The sequence below is a fragment of the Sapajus apella genome, unplaced genomic scaffold, assembly GCF_009761245.1.
Source record: "Sapajus apella isolate SASKATOON/1434 unplaced genomic scaffold, GSC_monkey_1.0 scaffold117, whole genome shotgun sequence".
Classification (NCBI taxonomy): domain Eukaryota; kingdom Metazoa; phylum Chordata; class Mammalia; order Primates; family Cebidae; genus Sapajus; species Sapajus apella.
In genome coordinates this window covers 4,618,950-4,644,183 of record NW_022437057.1, presented here as the reverse complement: position 1 = coordinate 4,644,183, position 25,234 = coordinate 4,618,950, and the positions used below count along the sequence as shown (strand labels likewise).

Below are 25,234 nucleotides of genomic sequence, written 5' to 3'. Positions count from 1 at the left end.
TTACAGGGGAATGCTAGCTTTATGAGGGGAGAAACTTTGTTATGTTCATTATCATGTTCTGAATTCTTAGAAAATAATATATATAAATATGTCTGGCCCATAGTAGGTGTTCATTAAATATTTGTGGGTTGGATGGATTTGGCTGACTTACCGTCTCAGTTCGTTCAGGCTGCTATAGCAAGATACGATAAAATGGGTGGCTTATAAATAATTGAAACTTGCTTCTCATAGTTCTGGAGGCTGGGAAGTCCAAGACCAAGATGCGAGCAGGTTCAGTGTCTGGTGAGGGTCCATTTCCGGGTCCAGAGAGCATGTTTTCTTGCCATGTCCTAACATGGTTGATAGGGCTAGCTAACTCTCTAGGGTCTCTGTTATGGGGGCATGGGCCCCATTCATAAAGGCTCTGCACTTATGACCTACTTATCTCCCAAAGGCTTCACTTCCTAACACCATCACCTTGGGGGTTTTGATTTCCACATATGAAATTTGGGGAGGCACAGACATTTTGACCACTGAACTTACTGAATTCTCTTACTGAGTCTTGTAAGACTTTTGAATTTTTAGCAGACAGCAAATCAGATTATCTGCAACTTGCGATAATCTTTTCTTTTCCAACATCTGTACTTTTTCCATGGAAGAGCATAGCCCTGTATTAAACAGGAGTGATTCTAATATATCAGTACTAAGAATGACGTTCTGAGGGGTTCCTGGTAGCTGCTTTTCATCAGGTTGTAAAATTTTCACTTTATTCCAAGTTCCCTGAGGTTTGTTTTTATCTTACTTTTTAAATTAGGAATGAGTACTGGATATCATTACATATATATCTGGCATCTATTGAGATGGTCATGAATTTTTGCCTTGACTTTGTTGATGCTATTTTATTAGCCGTTAAAAGTGACAAGTATGCAGACTAGATATGTGGAAATGTGCATCTGAACATTTTTTAAAATTTGCATTAAGTAGTACATGCATGGGTGGCAATTGTATAAATGTGTTCCCATTACTCTAGGAGAAGTCATTTCCTCATTTGCCTGCCCTTCTGGCCACACCTTCCCAGTGTCCTTCCCTTAAGGGGAAGAGGTGGCTGATCTGCTCAGTTATTGCAAGATATTTATCAGTGCAGAATCTCTGTGCATTGGGTCTCTCCTGGCCCTGTTCCCTCTCAGCGGCTCCTGTCCTGCTCCACGTCTCAGAGGTAGTGACCTGAGCTGGTAATCCTTTGTCACTGCCATCTCCCTCTTCCACTTCCCTCTTCCATGAGGCTGTGAGAAGAGGTGGGGCTAGAAATGGCCTCTTGAGACACGGCACTCATCTTCTGTCTTCTTCCTTTACGTGTCTTTAGGGGATGGTAAGAGCCAAATGTCAAGCATTTCTCTGCAGCCCAGCTTCTTTAGAGGACCCTTTTTGGCTAGCAGAGAACTGCATGCTGTGGTCCATTTGATTATTATTCTTCGTGTCTGTCTCTCTCAAGGATTCTGCGAGGAACGGTAATGGTTGAAAGGGCAGTTTATGGGCACTCCCAGGCTCCTGATTATAGTACCAGGGATTTGAAGAGGTTTTCAAGAAGATATCATAGTGAGAGCTTAATAATATCTTCCAAAAAGATACATGCAGGTCTTAACCGCTAGTATCTGTAAATGTTACCTTACTCAGATATAGAATCTTTGCAGATGTAATTTGTTAAGGATCTTGAGATGAAATTACCCTAGATGGCGGGCCCTAAATTCAATAACTGGTGCCATTTTAAGAAGAGGAGAGGATGCACAGAGATGCACAGACAGGGAGGATGCCACGTGAAGGCAGAAGCAGAGACTGGAGTGAAGCAGCCACAACCCAGGGACACGGGGGAGCCACCAAAAACTGGGAAGAGGAGAGGAAGGATTCTTCCTCAGAGCCTTCAGAGGGATATCAACAACTTGATTTCCAACTTCTAGCTTTCAGGGCTCTGAGAGAATACACTTCTGTTGTTTAAGCCAGGATTCCCCAACCCCTGCACCACAGACTGGTGCAGTCCATGGTTTCTTAGGAGCCAGGCCACACAGCAGGAGGTGAGCAGCAGCAGGCAAGGAAGTGAAGCTTCATCTGTATTTACAGCGGCTCCCCCTTGCTCGCTTTACCGCCTGAGCCCTGCCTCCTGTCAGATCAGCAGTAGCGTTAGATTCCCATAAAAGTGTGAACCTTATTGTGAAGTGCAGATGTGAGGGATCTAGGCTGCGCACTCCTTATGAGAATCTAATGCCTGATGATCTGTCACTGTCTCCCATCACCCCCAGATCGGACTGTCTAGTTGCAGGGTGACAAGCCCAGAGCTCCCACTGAGTCTGCGTTATGGTGAGCTGTATAATTACGTCAGTATATATTACAACGTAATAATAATAGAAATAAAGTGCACAATAAATGGAATATGCTTGAATCATTCAGAAACCAGCATCCCCCACCCCTTTGGTCTGTAGAAAAATTGTCTTCCACAAAACTAGTCAGTCCCTGGTGCTAAAAAGTTTGGGGACCACTGGTTTAAACCATGCAGTTGTGGTTCTTTGTTATGGGGGCCCTGGGAAACAAATCCAGTTTATGAGGTATAGAGAGGTACATTAAGTTTAATGTTTAGCTTGGAGAACATTTCTTACTACTATAACATAAATGTTCACATTTAAAAAATTAAATGTGGTGTGTGGTGGCTCACACCTGTACTCCCAGCAGTTCAAGAGGCTGAGGCAGGAAGATCCTTTGAGGCCAGGAGTTTGAGACCAGCCTGGGCAAGAAAGTGAGACTCTATCTCTACCAAAAACAAAAACAAAAACAAAAACAAAAAAACAATGCTGGCATGGTGGTGTGTGCCTCTAGTTCTAGTTACTTGGGAGGCTGAGGCAGGAGGACCACTTGAGCCCAGGAGATTGAAGTTGCAGCAAGCTATGTTTGTACCACCATACTCCAGCCTGGGTGACAAGGCAAGACCCTGGCTCTAAAAAAAAAAAAAATGCAAAAATATAATGTAAAAACTTATTTCACAGTAGAAAAATTTTAGGAATTTGTTTCATGTCTAGCTATAGGGAACTGGTTAAATAACTTCTGCAACGTCACTCATTAAATGCATTCTACAGCTATTGCAAAGTATAATTATAAATCTATCAAACAATATTTAAAAATATTTATGTTACAATGATACATGATTAATAAATAATACAAGTTTCGCTTTGGGATATGTACAATTACGTCTGCATATGAAGGAAGACTGAAAGAAAATGCAGAAAAATGGAGATGACTCATGTAATAGAACAGTTGGATTGTGTCTAATTTTTAAATTTTTCTATATTGTTTGAAAGATGTTTTCAAAAATTTAATGAAAATTCTATGACTCTCTTCCTAGGAGTAAAAAACAGTTACAGAACGATTGTGTAATAAAATATGTTCAGCGTCCCACCAAGCATTTTATGTCACTAATCAATACATTAGCAGGGAAAAATGATTTTGTACAGCAAAATTTTATTCAAAGATGAAATGCCCCAGGCTGGTTTTATTTTAAAAAGCACACAAAGAGACATACCCTCCCGCCCTTTCCACCTGGGGCTCCCATGCAGCCCCCCCAACCTCACCCCCGACTCACATCCCCAGGCCTGCAAACACCTCTCTTCGTGATCTACCCGTTTTGGAAATCCGCACCATCATAGAGCCATTCTGTCAGAGGAAAGAACTGTGTCTCTGTGGTTTACTAAACCAGGGTGGGTGCCATATCTCCAGGATATTCATTCTCTTTTTCTCATATGGATTCACTTGGTTAACAAAGCCATCCTAAGCGGGAACAGGGTGCAAAGAAGGAATGTAAAATGGTCCTTCCCACCTTGGTCTTACAGCCTAGAAGTCTTGCTGAATAACAGGTTGTCTCTTGGGAAAGCAGGGACCATACTCCAAAGGGGTGCTGCTGTGAGAGCCAGGGGAGATTAATCTGGACCCCTGGGGCAACTTACTCAGCTTCTTCTAATGCTGAAGGGTACAGGGAAGAGTTAGGGGGTTTTGGAAGAAAAGCCCACTTGATGATTTTACTCGAAAGCTCTGAAACCCAAGGTTAGTTCAAGTACGCAGACATATTCTAACATCTCAAACCAAAACATGATTTGTTCTCTTAAAAAGCCTCGAACTTAATCTTTTATACATACATATGTAAATATATTAAATGTATTTAAATTCACTCCTCCACATTCTTCAACTATTTCAAATTTAAAAGGTTTTACTGCACTTTAAAATGCTTTCTCAGGATTCTGTGATATATCTGTAATGCAAGGACATAAAAATTGGGGATGAGCATTTTTTACATATGTAATAAACATTAGTTTAAGGATTTTAGGTGTTTCTGAATCAATTTCATTTAAAACTTTACTGAGCACTTACTATGTGCAGAAAATGAATCTAGGGGATGTGTGAAAGTTGAGTAGGGAGAATGAATGAATGTAGGTTCTAATCCTCACAAATTTAGAATAGAATAACAATTCTTTTAAAAAGGCAGATGTGAGGCCTTAGGTGGGACTGAGCCTGGTATCATGAGGCCATGGGGAAGGCCTGGTTCCTGGGATTAATCCTTACAGAGGGCATCAGGAAAAGTTCATTCAGGAAGGCAACTTTGCCTGATGGAAAAGGTAAGAGAAGGGCATCCTGGGAAGAGGAAATGGCATGAACAGAGACGTAAGGGCCTCAAAGTGCTTGGCTGGAGCCCACAGGGGCAGGCAGTGCTTTCCCCATCTCTGTGCTCTGTACCTTACATCACAGCTGGCACAGAGAAAGAGTTCACCATGACAAAGATCATGTATTATGGAGATCAAGATCCAGTGGGGGCTTGGTGCCAGATTGCCACCCTTAATGCTTTGCTGCCATTAGCATAGAGTTGGGGGTCTCAAGATCCATTATCTATAGGACCAAAAAGGTAATGAAAGTTAATGAAACCAATCTAGCATCAGACATTAGAGAGAACGGTGGGGCTGGAGCCAACCAAAGAGTGCTGCCATTTTAAAACGGGGGCTCAGTGCTGCTGCGTCTCCCAATTTTTCAAGAGAAGTTTAAAAAAAAATTGTACAGGAAATCTTCAGATATTTGAAATGTCCAGGGACCAGAGAACATGCCCAAGATTCAGATCATGGCCCAGCAGTTTATAACCCAAGAGGAGAGTGTATGGTTGGAGTTGGAGGGAAATCATCCTAGAATGGTAACTTGAGGCTACATTCAGATGAGTGTTAAATGTCTGCCTATGGAGTTTGGAATCTCCAGCTGGTGATTGGGAGGTGATTGGGAGCCTCTCAGGGTTTTTCAGCAGAAACAGATTTGCAGCTGCAATAGAGGAAATATATAGGGAGGAAGAGAGAGACCAGGGGGTGGATAACCCAGAGGTCACTGAAATATCTGGGTGAGAGGTGGCAAGGAAGAGCCACTGGGGAGCGACCATGGCATGGGGTGGACAACATGGGTAGGAGAGAAATTTAGAAGGCAGGTGGGGAGGACGCCATGAGCCATGGAGAGGGGGAGAAAGCAGCAGTAAGTCTGACTGAGGCTTGGAGCCCGGGTAACAGAGCGAATGGCCACACCACTGACAGGAGGAGAGAGTGGGTAGCCCATAACCTTCACACCATACCTCCCACATGCGGTGCTCCCTTCTGCCTCCTTTCCAAACTGCCCACCCAGGAAAAGCGCTGCCTGCCTCCTCTCCCTCTTACTTCCTCTGACAGCATCACTCTTTTCAATGCCTCCTTTCCACCTCTCCCAAGACTCCTTTCTTTGCTTTTCCTCCCCTGTCTGCTCCTTTCACTGCCCTGTTTTTTTTACGGAGTTGTCGTTTTAACAAGCTCCTCTCTTCTGTGTGCCTTCCCTCCTACGGGCAGCCCACCCACCTGCCTCCTCCCTCAAATGAGGCTTTTAGAGCTAATTATCTAGGTTTTTTTTTTATCAAGCACAGAAGCCATGCACTTAAAGAAGTGAGACCAGGTGATTCTGACCTATTTTTAGTGGCTGTAATTTGTGGGCTGTGGCATCGATTGTCACAGCAGCACCCCGAGTCCAGAGCTCAACCCCAGATCCGCAATGCCGAGGGATTTGTAAACTCTGCAGTGAGTTAATTAATAGAGGAGTTAATCTAGTGATAAAGTCAAATTCCATGGTACTTTGCAAGCCCATCCTTCCATTCCTCCCTGGTGAGAAACAAGAAATAGGACAGGCATGTAAATAGGCAGGGAAGGAGAAAGGAAGAGAAGGAAGGCAAAGTGAAGCTCATTTGCAGACACAATGTGCTGCTTCCCACTTCTGTGCCCATAGACGAGCTGTTCCACCCTCTTAGCACACCTGGTGCCCATTCCTTTACCCTCCAGATGATCACTTGGGGTCCAAGTTTTCCTTTGGCTCTCAGGAGAAGTCAGGACTGGAAGTAAGAAAGGAAGGAATTTCTCCATTCTAATACAGATTCTCCTCTCAAACCAGCTTCCTGCTTAGAGGTCAGGAGCCCAAATTCCTGAAACCAGGTGACCTGTAGCTACTGGGAAATTGAAGGTTTCCATCTCTCCTTAAAGAGAGCTAGAGGTCGGTCCATGCCATGGAATATGCTTCAGCGATAGGATCAAATTTTTGATCCATGGAATAACACAGACCACGCTCAAATGTCCGTGTGAAGTTAAAGAAGCTGGGCTCAAAAGGTTCCGAAATCTGTGATTCCATTTACGTGACTGACTGCAAAATGCAAATCCACAGGGCTTTTCCTCCCCTGTCTGCTCCCCTGCTCCCCTGTGGAAAAAAAAAAAAAATCAGCCAGGGTTGCAAGGGAATGCAGGTGAGAGGTCCGTGTCCAAGGAGCACAAAGGAAGTTTCTGGTGGGGTAATGTGAACAGTCTGGACTGTGCTGATGGCTCTATGTGTATATTCATTTGTCAACACTCACAGAATTGTACACATAAAAAGGGCACATTTTATTGTGTTACTTTAAAAAATAGAACAAAGAAAAAGAGAAAAACAGGGACAAATCAGAAAAAGAACTAAGCCTGGTATCCTAAGTTCCATTCCCTTAGGTGAAATCAGCAGTATCCACATGAACAGGACTTTGTAACCCAGCTGAGGCTGGCTAAGCTTTGGGATCCTTCAGGGTCTCCCTTTTCTATCTGTGTGACTTTGGGTACATTGCACACAGTTTTAACTTATTAAACTTATATAACTTATTTAACTTATAAAACACACACTGTTTTAACTTATTCATCTGTAAAATTTGAATAGCAATAGCACATGCCTTGGGTAGTTGTTGAAAGAATTAAATGAGATAATACATGAAGAAGGGTTAGCCCAGTGCCGAGCATATCTTAAGTTTTCCATAAATGTTCTGTGGTATTTTTGCTATTGGCAAGCTGCCTCAGATCCACAGACTGATTTTATTCTTACATGAACCTTAAGAGGTTGAAATTATCACTTTCCCCCAGTTACGATTCTTGGAAAAATGTTAATTGAGATTCAGGGAGATGAAGTGACTTGCCTGAGGGCAAATGTCTTAGAAGTGGCAGGCTTGGGTCTTGAACTTTGACTTCGATGCCAAGCCTCACAGGTTTTCTGTTCCACTGTGGCCTCACGCCCTGAAGAGGAACAAAGATGTGATGGGCAGACGGCAAGCAAATGGGGGCAGCCTGTAGGCCTCACCTGGAAACCTCACGGTAAACCTCAACCAGCCTGTACATGGACAGGATTAGCAGACAGATTGACAGCTCTTTCTCAGTTCTATGGGTGGTGGTGCATGGCTGTTGTTAGTTGGTGGAGCGATCTGTCTGGTTAATTCTGATAAGGAACGAGACTCTGGCATACTAGCTAGTTACACGATCCCTGAGCAGTCGGCATTCTCCAACTTCTTAGAGGGACAAGTGGCATTCAGTGCCCCGAGATCAAGCAATAACAGGTCTGTGATGCCCTTAGGGGTCTGGAGCTGTATGCGCACTACACCAACTGGCTCGGTGTGTGCCTACCCAATGCCAGCAGGTGCTGGTAAACTGTTGAAACCCATTAGTGATGGGGATTGAGGATTGGGGATTGCAATTATTCCCCATGACCGAGAAATTTCCAGTAAGTGCTGGTCATAAACTTGCATTGATTAAGTCCAGCTCAAAGTGACTTTGAGACAGACTCTCTGAAGTCCCAGGTAGGAGACTATGTACACCTTTTAGTCTCTTTCCAGAAACAGGGCATCAGAATTTTTACTTTACCCCTGATGGCTTACAGTAAAAATTAAATATTCAGCCATGATAAGTGGCTACAGAAATGCAGGCTGTGAATGGGGCCCTACTAGATATTTTAGGTATAGGAAATGAGACACATAAGAAATCTGCTTCTGTTTATGACAGGAGTCATTCTGCTAGGTGTTCACAAATCTGCTGCCATCTAGCCCAGTCTGAGGCTGAGGGTACACCCACACTCATTGAAGGGGAAGGGGCTTTCATTCTGCTTAGTCTCTTGCTGGCTGACTCCCCATGATCTAAGCCCTGCAAGTGTCCCCAGGCCCATCTCTCACTATGCCCATCAGCTCTCCCCTACGCCCTTCCAGGACAGAACTTGTTCTGTCTTCATCTTTGAACCTTTGGGGCTTGGTTCATTCAAAAAATGACTGAGCTGAGCAGAGAAGGCATTTGCTCTGTTTGAAAAGTAACACCTGCTTTTTCAGTGTACTGCTGTCTTTTCCTGGCATTTTACTCCCAAAGAAAAGCTCTTACCCATTCTGCAGGACTCTGTTCAGATGCCACCACCTGATGCCTTCCTGGATTGTATCCTCTGCCTCTGTACTTACCCACCCCAACATAGCTTTTCCTGTTCTGTGTCAGGCTTCTCCATAGGTCCATCTTCCCTGGAGGACTAGAATTGCCTCTGGATCAGGAAGCACGTCTCAAATTTCTCTGTTTTCCTAGCACTCAAAGCAGCCTAGCATAGGGGACACACTCAGAAGGTCTTGCTTACTGACTGGCAGGCTAAAAGAATAAATTAAAATTAATTTTCTTTTCTAGATAATGGTCCTCAGCTTCGCTCCCAACACTATTTCTTCCTTTTTAGTAAATCTTAGATGGTTTCTACCCATTTTTGTTCCGTGTGTTGCTGGCAGAGATCTCATGATTCCAGCTGAGGGGGAAGAGAGTGGGTCTGGATATGTAGATGTGTTTTAGACATCACTTTAGAAGCTCCTGAGAGAACACTATATTCAAAGTAGTGTTCATAGTAGGACGGGTGGAGGTAGGGTACAAAAGAGCACCAAAGACCCAGCCTGTGGATACCTCTAGCCCCCCTGATGCAAATATTCTTTGAGATTTGTACTGAAGCAAACCCCCCACGTTCACCATTTTCACCTTTCAATTCATGTTCCATGCTGCAGCATGAGAGAACTTTTAAAAATCTGATCATTTTGTTAACTTCCCAAGCTATCACTACACAGTCTATTAATCAAGGGAAACTAAATCTATTTGAACTTACCACAGTGATGGAGAACACCACCTTGAGAAAGGTCTTAGAGAAAGAAATCAGTGTCTTAGGAGAGGGGTGTCAGAATACATTCATGGAGCCTTGGGGTCTGAGTTTCACTGGTTAAAGGTAGGCTTTTCAAGGTGGGAAGCTAATTGGCTGGGCAAAATTTGTGATGTGGCAAGGTAGGACTGGCAAACATCATGAGGCAAGGACCTGAAGTTTTAATAAGTCAACTGTTTTGTGATTACTAATCTGTTTGCCCAAGTTAGCAGACTGTTGTATCAGGTAGATTGGTCTGCAAAGATCTCCTAAAGCAGACAGTGGACTTACTTATTGACTTACGGTCTTACCTTTCCCAGGAAAAGTTTCCCTGGGACAAATAGCTAAGTCATGCTGACACAGGTGGTCTTAATTCTTAGTCAAAATATCCCTGGCATGTTTGCTGTAAGTGATCATAGTTCTTAATATCCTCAAGCTTCCACGCCACTCCCCCTGAAAAGCAAAACAAAACTTTCATAGCTTCCCATTGCCTTAATAATAAAGATTAAAATCCTTAAGTATCCTGGAACGCCTTCCCTATGCTGACCTCCCAGGTTATTTCTGCTTGCCTCTGCTCTCTGAGCTCCTTTGGCCTTCTTTTCATTCCCTGAATGTGCTACATTCCCTCTAGTCACAGGGTATTTCCAGGCCTCCATGCCTGTAAATAAACAACATTGCATTTGATCCCTACACTCATATGCACAATGCTTTATGAACTAAAAACCGTAATTATCCTCCCTTCAGTGATGACAAAACTGAGGCACATAGAGGTTAAATAACTTGCCCTAGGTCCTATTTCTAACAAGAGGATGCACTGGAGTGCAAACCCAGGCACCCTGGCTCCAGAGCAAACACACTTCGCTATTACTCTAGCCTAAGTCCTGTGTGTCCCCATCTCCTTGGCTCATTTGTTATTTTCTCTCTGTGTTTCCTGGACTCAAGACTGCCATAACTGAGGTTGGGGATGGAGGGTGGAAAATGCAGGATGGGAGAAGCAGCTTAACTGTGAAGCTAAAGAACCTTAACCGGTGACTTATTAAAGGTCAGATGGTGGGGGCTTTGTGTTTCAGGTGCAGTCAATAAAGGGGTGTGTTATATGCAGAAAATTTAAAAACAATAATAAGGTTATTTAAAAATTGGTCTCCTTTTTCTTATCATCATGCTCTGGCAAACCTAAACAAAGTCAGTGATAGAGTACTCCTTCCTGCTAGGGCAGACTGCTTGCACCGGCCCCAGTCCTTGGTAGACCACTGAGGGCAAGCCTCAGGACTCCCCATTTGCATAGGTTCCTTCTAAGGCCTGGGAGGGACTGTAACAATGTGTTCTCAAGATCAAATTTTTCTATGCAATTTGAAACAGTGAAATATCTGTATTACCATTCATTAATACCACCATCAATTTTACACCAACTTCCCCTCTGTCACAGTTGCCCCCATGTAGGGTAGTTGGAGCAGTCAAGGGCATATCCAGGATTCAGTGAAGATAGAGTTGAGCTCAGGATACATTTAGATGGTCTTAGTGGGGTGTATTTGTCTTCTGCAATGACTTTCACTCATTGTGATCAGTAGCTGCCTTGGTATAGCAATGGCTTCCACGCTATTCGGGAAGCCATTTTTATGCTAAGTATTTTCTAATGTTACTTAGCTACATTATGGCAGGTTTTATGGCACTGTAAATGTCCTATGGCACCTAGCACTGGAATTGTGTGGCTAATAAAGTTTGAAATGTGCAAAGCCAGAATCTAGTTCATAGAAAATTCTTCCAAATTTTTTAAGTCACTTACAAAAATTCAAGTGGTTTTCCCAAATTTAATAACAACCTTAAAAAATATATAATATTATTAATAAAGAGATAAGAAGGTGAAAAAACATTTCTAAACAGCCAGTAATTTTAAAAAACAACTTTGATGAACCATATGGAGGAAAAACTAAATTACCTTCTAGTCTCTCTATAAAAAGCATTTCAAATGGTTGTAATAAAAATTGTAGCAATAAAAAGCTTATAAAGGTGTGTCAGGCAGTTAATTAATATAGATATTATATTATTTCCTGGATTTGTGCTGCTCATTGTCAGTGTAGAATTATAAAAAAGCCTGGTCTTTGTCCCAGTTTCTGTTACAGAACCTCAAAAATCCTTGTAATTTCCTGATGATAGTAGTGTCTTCATTATGCTAAGGAAGTGACTTATAGTGAGCCATGAGGTAGCACCAGGATCAAGGACTGATCACCAGGAAGACCAAGCATATAATTAGAGAATTGAAATTTTCAGCCAGCCAGCTTCCAGGGAGAGGCTGAAGGCTGTAAAATTACATGACCAGTGATTTAATCAGTCATGCCTGTAATGAGGTCCCAGTAAAAACTCTGAACAATGAAGCTCAGTGGAGTTTCCTGGTGGTGAACCCATTTATATGCTGGGAGATGACCTGTCCTGGCTCTATGGGGAGAAGATGCAGAAGCTCTGTTTCCCCTAACACCTTGCTCTATGTGTACCCTTTATAATAAAACTGCACACAAGTATAGCATTTTCCAGAATTCTGTTAGTTGTACTAGTGAATTGGGCATGAATATGCAGGAGTTGTGGTAACCCCTGAGTTTATAGACAGTTATTTGGAAGTATGGGTGGCCTGAGGGCCCTTCCTGCAGCTGGTATCTGAAGTGGGGACAACTTTGTAGAAGACAGGACCCTTAGCCTGTGGTGTCTGACACTGACTCTGGGTGGTCAATGTCAGAATTGTTTTGCAGTACACCCAGCTGGTGTTGGAGCATTTAGGGTTTGGGGTAGTTAGTGTCAAGAACAACAGGAAATAGAATTTGCTAGAATAAACTTGACTCACTAAAACATTTGGTTTGGAAAGAAAAAGAATGAAAGGATGGGGGATAAGGACCATTTTGTCCCTGAGTAGCCATGATATGACCCACTGTATGAGGCAGCAGCTGTACTGTGATCATTTATTAGAGATGAAAGTTATCAGTAGAATTTAGAGATGATTTATTATGCATCACTGGATGCATAAGAAATGCAAAATTATAAGAAAAAATCAAAATACACAATCCCTTGCTTATTTATTTATAAGAGCTAAAACAAAAGTAAGAAATAGGCCACATTTAGATTCTTCCAGTCTGAACTGCAGCTTCTAGTCTCAGGGCACATATCAAGGGAAGATGTTGGGAAAGATCCTAATTCTTGCCAGTCCTAGATACAACAACTAGCCTCAGAGCTAATTACAAAGGAAATAATCATGCTGAAACAATAAATTACTTAAAAAAAAATGCTATGCTCATTCCCAAGAGAAGGTGATCTCTGTCTAGAGGGGTGAGTCTGGTGAAGATCTTTAAGTGGCTATTAAGAAAAGGAACGAATAAAGCAAACATTGATAGTTTAGAAACATATCTCTTAAGATTGAGTGGACCAGTGAAACCCTCTGCCAGTCCCCAACATATCCCCATATGGAAAAATATAAAAACTGGAAAGCAAAGACTACAATGAGAAACCTAACCTCAGGACAGTCTAACCCCAGCTCACGTTCCCTATTAGTAGGAGAACAATCCAATGCTTGGTGAATTCTGCTTCACAATGATAGGAAAAGCCGGCATCGAAGGATCAAAAAGTGACGTCACTATGAATGCTTGGCTGCTGCAAGCTAGTTATCCCTGTGGTAACTTTTCTGACACCTCCTGCTTAAAACCCAAAAGGTCAGAAGGATCGTGAGGCCTCACTTTCATGGTCTGTATTCATACCGAAAATCAAGATCAAGTGAGCTTTTGCCCATCTGGCTGGAGCAGGGTCGCAGGCAGGCAATCAAGATGAGAATTGACAAAAGGACAGGGTCCCTGGGCTCAACTCCCAAGTGGGAACCTAAAACTTTATGCACTCAGGAGGATTAAATGGACAGAGGGTGGAGAAGAGAAATTTCTGAGACTCCTTGACATGGGTGTCCCATGCACCAAAACCGAATGGTGAAATTCTCAAAAGGGCTGCAAGTAAATTGAGAATATAGAAACGTAAGAGCTGATAGAACATGAAAGTTTAAATGAAGATCTGAATGTTTAACCAAGCTTTGTTATGAAGAGGTAGTGTCTACTTGACCTGAATGTTTTATGGGGGTAGATGTTGTGTCTGACTAGGGAACACTTCCCTTACCTAGCATTACAAAACCAGAACCTGTTGGCAAAGTCCCAACCAGGGCTGCAGTTAAGAATTCAAGGGTCGATGGTATTAAGGTGAAAATTTGGACAAAATTCATTATGTTCAAACAGGCTTTCTGTGAAGTGGCTACCTGTCTTTCCCTTGAAGGTATTAAGGGGGGGGGGTATTATGTCTGACTGGGAAGTGTTTTTTTGTTTCTCCTACCTACTATTATAAAACAGAGGGCATGCAAATCTGCCTTTCAAGCAATATTAATTGGATACGCTAAATGAAAACCAACAAGAATGCTTGAGCACACCCAGGCTCTTACCAGCAAACAGCGTAGAATAGAAGCTGGAGTTCTGGGATGGATAAATTCCCTGTTCAATAACCCCATGTGGAGTGTAGACTGAGGTTTATGTCAAAAGCCTGCCAGCATCTCCAGGGATGAATACTGGAGATTGGGACCATTTGAGAGGCAATTGCTAGCTCGCTGTCTGACACGGATTGAAACTCTTCCTAAGACTAAACAACATAAATATCTGGAAATCTGAACATGCTACTGGGAAAATGCGGATACTCAGTATATTCGGAAACAACTAGACTCTTTTCCCTCAGGGACTGACTTTGGAACCACCTGAAGAGATGCTGCATTCTGTCATCACTCAGACAGAGCTCTACACACAGTTCTCAATTGACCAAAAAAAACCTGTTTGATGTGTGAATGGCAGTTCCAAGTTGAATAGACAATATCCTGTCTGGAAGCCCACCACTCTGACTGAAGAAGGTAAAACCAAATCAGCTTAATAGGCTGAATTGCATCCTGTGTGCTCCAGTGTTTGGATTTCTGCCAACCCATGGGCAGTGACCAATGGCCTGCCCACATGGTCAGCAGAAGGGCGTTGGAAAACTGGCCTACTAGCACATGTCTGTATGGGGCATGGCCCTGTGGACATCATTATGGCAATCTGGTGGGTACATTTAAAGTAGGACACGTTGATGCCCATTAGAAGAACCCCATTTCAGATTTGGAAGGTAATTCAAATTGACAAGTAGACTCCCTGTGTGCTCATTTGAGGTGGCCACCAGCATCCATAAAATGAGTGGGCATGGTGGATAGAGGGCAGCAGTGCAGAGATGGGCCAAGTGTAGACAAATTCCTCCTGTACCCTCTGAGGCACAAAACATGAATGAGAACTGTTCTGCTTGCCAACAAGAGAGACAGAGGCTGCAGATGGCTATGGGACAGATTCCCTGGGGAAAGCCTATTCATACTTGGTAGGTGGATGACTTTGGACCAATGCCAGTAGCCTCAGTGAGTGGGAGGAGGAACCAAAGTGTCTGGACAGAAACAGACACTTACTCTGGACTGGGCTTTGTCTGCCCAGTGGGAGATGCAAATGTTCAGAGCACTACAAAAGCACTGCAACAGAAGACACTGCACCAATTTAGACCCCCAAGTTACATTTTTTCAAAATAAGGGTCGTACTTTCATCCTCAGAGTAATGGTTTGATAGGGAATTGGAATAGGCAATTTAAATATTAAATGTCTAAAACACGGTTGGCTGGCGTGGAGATGTAGAGATGGAGGCTTGGCTTACAGATCTCCACAGATGTACGCTCACACTCAATGTGAGAAGGACAAGGAGATGTACTTTGTAGTGAGTTCTTTTAATTCTAAGTAAATATTGACTTTCACACCTAAGGTTGTATTTTTAGAAGCCCTCACCCCTAATTTGGAAGAAGGTCCTGCAAACCAGCATCCACCACCTTACTGGGTAGGTTTACTTTTTATTTATCTTCAGTTTTTGCTAGTGATCTTAGGGGCATTGTCAGTAACTTTCTTTGTACAAAAACATCTCTGCATTAAGATTAATTATTATTATTTTAAAGATAAGGTCTCACTCTGTTGCCCAGGCTGCAGTGCAGTGGTGCAATCATCGCTCACTGCAGCCTTGAACTCCTGGGCTCAAGCAATCCTCCCACTTCAGCCTCCTGAGTAGCTAGGACTACAGCCACGCACCACTATGCCTGGTTAATTTTTTTTTTTCATTTATTGTAGACACAGGATGCCTTTTGCCCAGACTAGTTTCAAACTCCTGGCCTCAAGGAATCCTCCCACTTCAGCATCCTGAGTTGCTGGGATTGTAGGATCACTCCTATATGCCACTGTGCCCAGCCTGTGCATTATTAAATTAATCTCATAATAATTGACATTTATGGAAGAGTGAAAATGTGCCTGGTGTGTGAAATGCTTACATTACATCATGCAATCCTCACAGCAGCTCCAAGAGGAAGGAAGTGTTGTCATTACCATTTTACAGCAGAGAAGACTGAGGCTTTGAGCAAATAAATAGATTGCTCTGGTCACCATGATAAGTGGCGGTCCACATGAATGTAGTCTAGCTCTAGAGTTCCTGTTTCTTAACTGCATTCTCCTGCCCTAGGGAAGGGAAGATATATGAAGCACCTGCAACACCCTTGGTATTATCTCATTTCATCCTAGCCCTCCTGGCAGGTGTCTATGTCTCCTTTACACAAAGGAGGCTGCTGAGGCCCAGAAAGGGGAAGTGACCTGGCCCAGGCCCACAGCTCAGGAGAGGAATCAGCATTCAGGCAGAGTGCTTGCTCCAAGCAAGGTCCCCTTCTGCAGCAGGGCGCTGTTATTCTGGATGTCATCTTGCACCCAGACTCTCTTTCCTGTCTTCTGCTGACGTCATTCTGCTCCTAGCCTCTTCCCAAGCCTGTGTCTCCTGTAGGAAAGCAAACCTCCCAGATCCCAGGTCCCTACAGACTTCCCACTCGGCCCATCTGTGAGTCGTGAGACACTACAACAAATCTGTCAGGAATCCTGGACACCTGTCTTTTTTACATTTGTCCTTTAAAGAAATGACAATGTATTGCTGTCTTATGGCAAGAGGTTTTTAAATTTTTTAATTTACTTTAAAAAAATTTTAAAAATAAAGCCTTTCTGATTGGGCTCCGTTCCCTGGAGGCAATAAGGGGCTGTTTTGCTGGGTGATCCTTCCCCAGTTTGGCCAGACTCCCTGGAGCTGGATTTCAAAATTTAAAGGTAGGAAAGCAAACACTCCCTCATTAAAATGTGGGTGCCTGCTGGATTCATTAATCATCCTGCCCTAATGCTCCCTAATACGTCTGTTCACTGCTGTTTGTCACTCAGCTCGTGGGAGGAAACTGCCAGCTGTCGCAACTTTCCTCTTAACCCCTTGTCTGCCCACATGCAGATCCTGTAATAGAACATGGGATATGAGGGTGAAGGTTTGCAAGAGAAGGTGGGTGGTTTTGTCCTGTGGGCCTTGGGTGCTGAGCAGTTCTGTCCTGTGAAGGGCAGGAGCCTTCTCACCAAAGAAACGGTGTGACGGTGCCCCAAGATTGGGTAGCTGCCTGAAGTCAGGTGCCTTCTCTAGTTTGACAAGCATGGCATTACTTCCTGATGAGTACACTGCTCCCCATTTTGCAGATGAGGAAACGGAAGCTCCAAAGCCACATCTCTGATAGGTGCTAAGCTAGGATTGGAGGCCATGTGTGATGTAACCCAACAACTCCGAGCAGCTGAGGGAGCCGCTGGCCCTCTGCCTCCCCTCGTGTTGACTACAGCATGCTGCTGAGTAGACTGGGATGGGTGTGGACTTTCATGTCAGACAGACCTGAATTAAAATCTCAGGTCTGGGCGGGGCACAGTGGCTCATGCCTGTAATCCCACCACTTTGGGAGGTTGAGGCAGGTGGATCACGAAGTTAGGAGATTGTGACCATCCTGTCTAACATGGTAAAACCCCGTCTCTACTAAAAATACACAAAATTAGCTGGGGGTGGTGGCGGGTACCTGTAATCCCAGCTACTTGGGAAGCTGAGGCAGGAGAATCTCTTGAACCCAGGAGGCAGAGGTTGTAGTGAGCCAGGATCGCACCACTGCACTCCAACCTGGGTGTCAGAGTGAGACTCCATCTCAAAAAAAAAAAAAAAAAAAAAAAAAAAACCCCGGGTTTTCCTTTTTCTTGGCCCCCCAACATTGGTCTGATCATTTATAGAAAGATGATATTATGGGGGTTGAATGGATGCCATCGGAAGTGCCTTGCATACTGCCTGGCAAGTAGCAGATGTTCCACAAATGGCAGTTTTCTTCAGTAACCCCCTCCTTCTACCATGTAACAACCATGCCTCTGCCTGAACAGTCAACGATGACCTCATGTTCGCCCTCACCTGCTCCTACTCATTCTCCGGACCCATTTCAACTCCACACCACTGGAAAGTCCTTTCTGATCCCACAAAATGGAATTAATATCCATCTTAGACTATGGAAAAAAAAGAAGCTGACCAATAAGAAAGCTGCTAACACCAACAATGGAGCCAAGCCATCTCCTTCTCTCACCCTCAGTGGCTTCTCTAATTAACTGCCCTGCAGAAATGTTTCTGCATTATCCTGATCAATGGGAGCTAATGAGGTGTCAGAGAACGAGTCTACAAAAGGGACTGATTTGAAAGTTTGTCCTTTTTTCCTCCTAAGATCAAACTTTCCCCAGACTTTGGAAACACTTCACTGGTTTGTTTTAATCACTAACTAAGATTCATGGACTTTTCACCATAAATTGGCTCTGGGATTTGAATTTGAAAATACTCAGATTTCAGAAGATTCAAAACTTCCATTTATTAATCATGTACTTTACTGATCCATTTGTATATTTGACAGATAAGTAATATTCACCCTGTTTATGATGACTTTGTAAAACCAGAGTATGTGTATGTAGTTCCTGTCCTCAGAACTGGGCCAGTGAGTGTAAACAACCCAATAGCTTGATAACCTGATATGATACACACTTCACAAGTGCCAACTGCCTCAATGTGCTGTGTTTCCTCATGATGAGACTCATGATCTCATGACATTATAGCCAGTGGGAAGGAATATTGCAGGAGTGACATCACTTAAGTCTGTTGGAATTCTCTCTGTGTGGTTATGCCACCAACTGGACAACACTTTTTAGATTCATCATTTCATTTAACTTTGGGTTTCAGAAATTTATTTTTAATTTAATTTTGTCTCATCATTATGTAATATATGTATGTGTTTCCCAAGTCACACCTACAAAAATATATAGTCAAAGAAATTGAGTTTGTATCCCTGTTCTTCCACCTGATTCACTTTCTTCCCGGAAGAAAGCATTTTAAAATCATGGCTTACCTTTCTGCTGTCTTTCTAGCTACAAACAAAAGGTAGAAAGATGGATAGATAGATAGATATACATGTGTATAGATGTAATACGTAATATATATAATCTCTATTTTATCCATCCATCCTACCATCCATCATCCATCCATTTATCCATTCATCCTTCCATCTGCTCATCCATTCATTCATCACCCATCTATTCACCTATTCATCCATCATTCATTCAGCCAGCCACCCATCCATTCACTCATGCATCCATCCATCCGTTCATTCATTGTCCATCCATCTATCCACCCACCCATCCACTCATCCATCCATCACCTCATCCATCCATTCATCATCCATCATTCATCCATATACACGTCCATCATTCACCCATTGTCCATTCATCACCTTTCATTCATCCATCTACCCATCCATCCATCATTCATCCATTGTCCATCTATCTATCCACCCACCCATCCACTTGTCCATCCATCACTTCATCCATCCATTCATCATCCATCATTCACCCATCCACCCATCCATCCATCCACATGTTCACATGATTCCTTCTTGAGGTGACTAATAACATATCATACTTTGTCTACCTTGCACTCTCTTTTCAGCAGTGATCCTGCAGAGCCCTCCAAGAGCACACATAGAGATGTCTCTCATTCTTTTTTACAGATGCACTGGGCTTTATTGATGGTTGTGCCCTAGTTTTTCAGCCAGTCCTCAGTTGATGAGCAATTGCAGTGTCTCCAGTCCTTTGCTATTATATACACATTATTTATTATTTATTTTCATTAGATGTATCTCTTATAGATAGTATTAGATTTGACTTTATTAATCAATATGGAATTTTTTTATTATACTTTAAGTTCTGGGGTACATGTGTAGAATGTGCAAGTTTGTTACACAGGTATACATGTGTCATGGTGGTTTGCTGCATCCATCACTCCATCATCTACATTAGATATTTCTCCTAATGCTATCCCTCCCCTAGCCCCCCACTCCCCTACTATCTCTCCCCTAGACCGCCACCCCCTGACAGGCCCCGGTGTGTGATATTCCCCTCCCTGTGTCTATGTGTTCTCATTGTTCAACACCCGCTTATGAATGAGAACATGTGGTGTTTGGTTTTCTGTTCTGATGTCAGTTTGCTGAGGATGATGGTTTCCAGCTTCATCCATGTCCCTGCAAAGGACATGAACTCTTCCTTTTTTATGGCTGCATAGTATTCCATGGTGTACATGTGCCACATTTTCTTTATCCAGTCTATAATTGATGGGCATTTGGGCTGGTTCCAAGTCTTTTCTATTGTGAACAGTGCCTCAATAAACATACATGTGCATGTGTCATTATAAGAGAACAACTTATAATCCTTTGGGTACATACCCAGTAAAAAGAAACTATCATTAGAGTGAACCAGCAACCAAGAGAATGGGAAAAAATTTTTGCAACCTACCCATCTGACAAAGGGCCAATACCCAGAATCTACAAGGAACCTAAACAAATTTACAAGAAAAAAAAAAAAAATCCCATCAAAAAGTGGGCAAAGCATATGAACAGACACTTCTCAAAAGAAGACATTTATGCAGTCAGCAAACATATTAAAAAAAAAAACCATCATCACTGGTCATTAGAGAAATGCAAATCAAAACCATATTGGAAAATATTTTTATTTTAGTAGATAAGTCCATTTGTATTTATTGATGGAACTAATATATTTAGTTTCAGTTTTGTCATATTTTATATTTAAGTAAATTCATACATAATATATATGTGTGTGTGGTTTATTTATATATATTTCCTTTTGGTCTGTTTTATTTGTCATGTTCTCTCTCTCTCTCCCCCCCACCCCTCCGTCTTTTTCTCTTCTGGTATACATTTTGATATTTACGTAATATTGTTTTAGATTTTTGTTATAACAAATATTATCTTTATAAGTGTACGTGATCTTGTTAGTTCCTCCCTGCCTTCTTTCCATTTTTCTTTCTTTTCTGCTACTGTATGTTGGATCCTTACCACGAATAATCTTGAAATTTACTAGTGACTTTTTCTCTCCCTCTACTCCCTCTCACCAACATACTTTTATTCCAATTAATATAGTTGACCCTTGAATGACATTGGTTGTGGTTGTGTGGGTCTACTTATATAAGGACTTTTTTCAATAAATATATTGGAGTTTTTTTGAAGATTTGAAATAATTTGAAAAAACTTGCAAATGAGCCATATAGACTAGAAATATCAAAAAGAATAAGAAAAGGTTAAATAGATTGTGAAAGCGCAAACTTTATTTAGGTACTATTCTGTCATTTACTCCCATAAACTATCCACAAATCTATTATAAAAAGTTAAAATTTATTAAAACATAGGCACGTAAATGCCGACCACACGTGGCACAATTTTCAGTTAAATGTAAACAAAGGTTAAGATACAGTATTAAATCATAATTGCATAAATTTAACTCTAGTACATACGGTACTACTGTAATAATTTCATAGTCACCTCTTGCTGCTATTGCCTTGAGTTCAAGTGTTGTTAGTGTCTGCCTAAGACCCCGTGTGGGTGCTGACCACCTCCAAGTAAGCAGTTCATCTCTCCGTTAAACTGCATATCACAGTAATAACTGATCTCAAGTTTCTCACATAGTTTTTGTTGTGTTAAGTGCAATATCATAAACCTTAGACAACACCATGAGACATGTACAAAATGCCACTAGCAATGATGGAAGTGCTCCCAAGAAGCAGAGAAAAGTCATGGCATTACAAGAAAAAGTTGAATTGCTTGATACCTACCAAAGTTTGAGGTCTGCAGTAGCAGGTGCCTATGTTTCAGACAGATAATATGTCTCATAAACAGATAATGTAAACTTATGGCATTGATAGAGGCAGTACGGGGCTATAAATGTATTTTCTTTTTATGATTTTCCTAATAACTCTTCTTTTTCTCTAGCTTACTTGATTGAAAGAATACTGTGTATAATACCTATAATGTACAAAATATGTATGAATTGACCATTTATGTTACTGATAAGCCCTGTGGGTAACAGTAGGCTGTTAGCAGTTAAGTTTGTAGGCAAAGTTGTATGTGGATTTTCAACTGCACAGAGGGTTGGCACCCCTAATCCTTAGGTCATTCAAGGGTCAGCTGGGCCTGTAAGGTAATAACTGAGCTTACTCTACTTTTCCTAGATCTTCTCCATTCTTTTCACATTTCTTTGTCGTTTTCTGTCTTTCAGCCTTAATTTATTCTTAGCTTACAGGACATGAGCAAGTTTCACCAAGAGTGAAAAAAAGGAAAGAAGTATTTGTGTATGTGTGTGGGGTGGGGGGCCAGGTAGTGAGTGGTAAATACATATAGTCATCCCTTGGGGTATTTGTTCCAGGACCTCCTGCAGATACCAGAATCTGTAATGCTCAAGTTCCAGATATAAAACGGCATAGTATTTGCATATAACATATACACATCCTCCCATGTACTCTAAATCATCTTTAAGTTACTTATAATACCTAATACTTTGTAAATCTTACATAAATAGTTGTTATGCTGTATTGTACAGGGAATAATGACAAGAAAAAAGTCTGTACTTGCTCAGTACAGACAAAACTTTTATTTCTGACTATTTTTGACCCATAGTTGGTGGAACCCATGGACGTAGAACCTATGGATACAAAGAGCCAAGTGTATATTGTTTTGACTGGTAGACACCGATTCAATGGTCATCACCAGCCCTGTGGCTGTAATTCTCTAGTTCTTTCAGTTGTCTGAAGCTTGTTCCTCAGTAAGAGTTCCTGGGAACAGTGTTGCTCAAGTTCTTGAGTGCCTGAGACAGTTTGTCTGCAGCCTTCATATGAGAAAGTTTGTGTGGTTACTTATGAAGTTCTTGGTTACCGTTCTTTTGTCTTGAGGATCTTGAATATGTTCATTTCAAACTTCTGAAATAAAGAAATACTTCAGAAAGTCTAACAAATATTTGGCTTGTTGTTTTCTGTTATGGCCCCATGAACTCTCCCTTTTCAGCTTGTACAACCCCTAGGTAGGACAATGACACCGGGAAAGGGACTTCCTTTTCAGCCGGTGGTCCTCCTGCCAGAGACTAGCAGAGTTGAGAGGGGGTCCCAAGAGACTATCTCCTCAGGCACATGAGAAGCCCTAAAAAGCATGTAAAATCCAGGTCCCAGAGCCCCACTCCTAGAGTCTGATGTAGTGAGTGTGAGGCAGGGCCTCAGATATAAGAATTCTTAACATCTAGTACTCATGGTCTCTGGACCACTTTGAGAACTACCCATATAGTGCAATTGTTTTATTTTGTAGATAAAGAAAATCGCTTAAGACCACACAGTGAGCTGGAATGAGAGTTGGATTCCCAGTCGGAGTTGAAAAATTTCTTGAATCTCAACTAGGGTTCTTACCAGGGTAGCATAGGGCTCTGAAGGACAGAAAATCCTGGGTTTTATGGCTTGGGGGAATTGATAAGTGCAAAGACTAAGATATTAAAAACAAAGCAAAGAGGCAAACAAATCATGCATAGGAAATGTAAGCTGAGCTATAAGAGGGGCCCGACTGAGGCCAGGGTCTTACTGAGGATTCTCTCTGCCTCATTCATTCTTCCTGGTGGTCCTGAGAGATTGCAATTACTATCCAGTTTTACGAAAAGGAAAATGGGACATCTATAGAGAGAAAGTGACCAAGGACACTGGGTAGTAAGTGGAAGAGCCAAAAAAGTTATGAGGATGATGACAGTGATGGGGATGTGATGACTTGACAATGATGATGGAGATGACAGCCATGATGTCATGATACTGATGATGATGCTGATGTGACAGTGACAACAATATTAGCAAGTTCAGGCAATAACTGTCATTTCTGGAGCTTTGCTCTGGGTCAGTCTTTATGTTAAGAATATTGCATATATCACCTTACTGACCCCACAGCCAGCTCTAAGGTGTTAAGCCTATCCTCTCCAAATTCAAGATTTTTAATATTATTTTAATATTTTACTAGCAATAAAATAGTAATAATACTAATATTTTAATATCATTTTAATATTTTTAATAACATGCAGCACTGTCTTCTTGCCACAAGGTAAGAAATCAGAGGGTCATTATTCTCTTGTTCTTTGTTCAAACTTTGGGAAGAAGAAACTACTGGGGAGTTGAAAACTTGAATTTCTGATGATCTTAAAGGCACCCAAGTGAACGAAGGAGCTGATACTGATGAAATCCACTTGCCAGGACTATATAAATAGCAACTTGTACCTACACTGCACCTCATCTGCACACATCAAAGAGCACATTAGAAGAATTAAAATGTCAAGTGGGTTAAATATGAAATGCGACCTATCTTATTATCTTGTGAGGCGGGGAAAAGCTGTCAAGAACTCAAATCTTCCCTGTTGCTTTGAATATAGCTGGGGGCTGGCGGGCCTCTTCTGGAAGACTTGCCAACAGCCACTCTTAATGGAGCTGAAATCAGGTCAGGCAGTGCCCATTTTCACAGTCAGGTATGGTCAGAAAGATTTGGGAAATTATTGAGAGGCTATTTCTCTATGGTGTCTTTTCTAAAAATGTCCATGTTGTTTTTAGTAGTTTATTGCCAAGTGCAGCAGTTGCAGCCTGGAACCTAGGTCTTCCAATTCTTTGAAAACAAGCTTTTAAGCTTTTTTTCTGGTCGATGTTTTACCACTGTTTGCTTCGGAGAATTCTCCCGAGGGCTTGTAAGGAACGAGCGACAGGCTCTAACAAGTCCAAATATCTTATACAACTCCACTAGCCATCCACCCTGCTATCTAGTGGTCACCCAGATTCCAAAACGTTAAGGACTGTGCACAGATTCAACAGAGTCAAAACCTTTGGTAAGACTTGAAGGTGATTTCTAAATTGGAGAAATCATCTGAGATAAGATGACCACACATATCTGACAGAAATAGACCTAAGTGGCATAGTGAAGTTGGTTAAGGGTCTGTCTATTGGACAACACTCTGAGAAGCAAGGAGAGGGAGATAGGGCATTGGAGATTTCTGGAACGTGCATTGGCCTCTTCCCTCATGCAGGTTGTGGAAATAAGATGAGCTGCTACTTTACCTGATGGTCAGGGGGTGACATGAAAAGCCAATGTTTGGCAAAGACCCACCCTGTCATGGTGGAAGGCCACCTCCCTGCTTCCTGCCCCAGGCACAGCCCTCCTCCTCTGGCTCCCGCAGACAGAAGGCATTGAGGGGGCTCAGTTCTCCACCCAGTCCAAGAAGAAGCCAGAATGCCGTATCTATTGCTGTCCATATTCATCCAGCATCTGCTTCAGATGGTTTTGGCTAAGTAAATAGCAATTTAAAACTCAATCTGACTTAAATAACAAAGGTGATGTTTTAAAATGTGATATAAAATATCCAGAAATAGGGATAGCATCCAGTGGGGCTTAACTCAAGGCTTGCCCCTAGGAGCCA

The 25,234-nt window shown here is 42.1% G+C and overlaps 2 long non-coding RNA genes across 2 annotated transcripts in view; one reads left to right on the top strand and one right to left on the bottom strand.

Annotated features, from left to right (window-relative positions):
* Positions 1-5,033: 5,033 nt before the first annotated feature.
* Positions 5,034-25,234, top strand: part of LOC116538132 — a 30,419-nt gene continuing 10,218 nt past the window's right edge. Inside the window, exons 1-4 of the long non-coding RNA XR_004263516.1 lie at positions 5,034-5,046; positions 6,192-6,200; positions 6,295-6,301; positions 12,999-13,099. This is a non-coding gene — a long non-coding RNA (uncharacterized LOC116538132). The remainder of the gene's footprint in view (positions 5,047-6,191; positions 6,201-6,294; positions 6,302-12,998; positions 13,100-25,234) is intronic.
* On the bottom strand, positions 7,639-24,584 carry LOC116538133. Its single transcript, XR_004263517.1, has 3 exons — positions 24,573-24,584; positions 16,795-16,798; positions 7,639-7,806 (listed from the first exon to the last, which is right to left on the bottom strand). It is a non-coding gene; the product is annotated as an uncharacterized LOC116538133 (long non-coding RNA).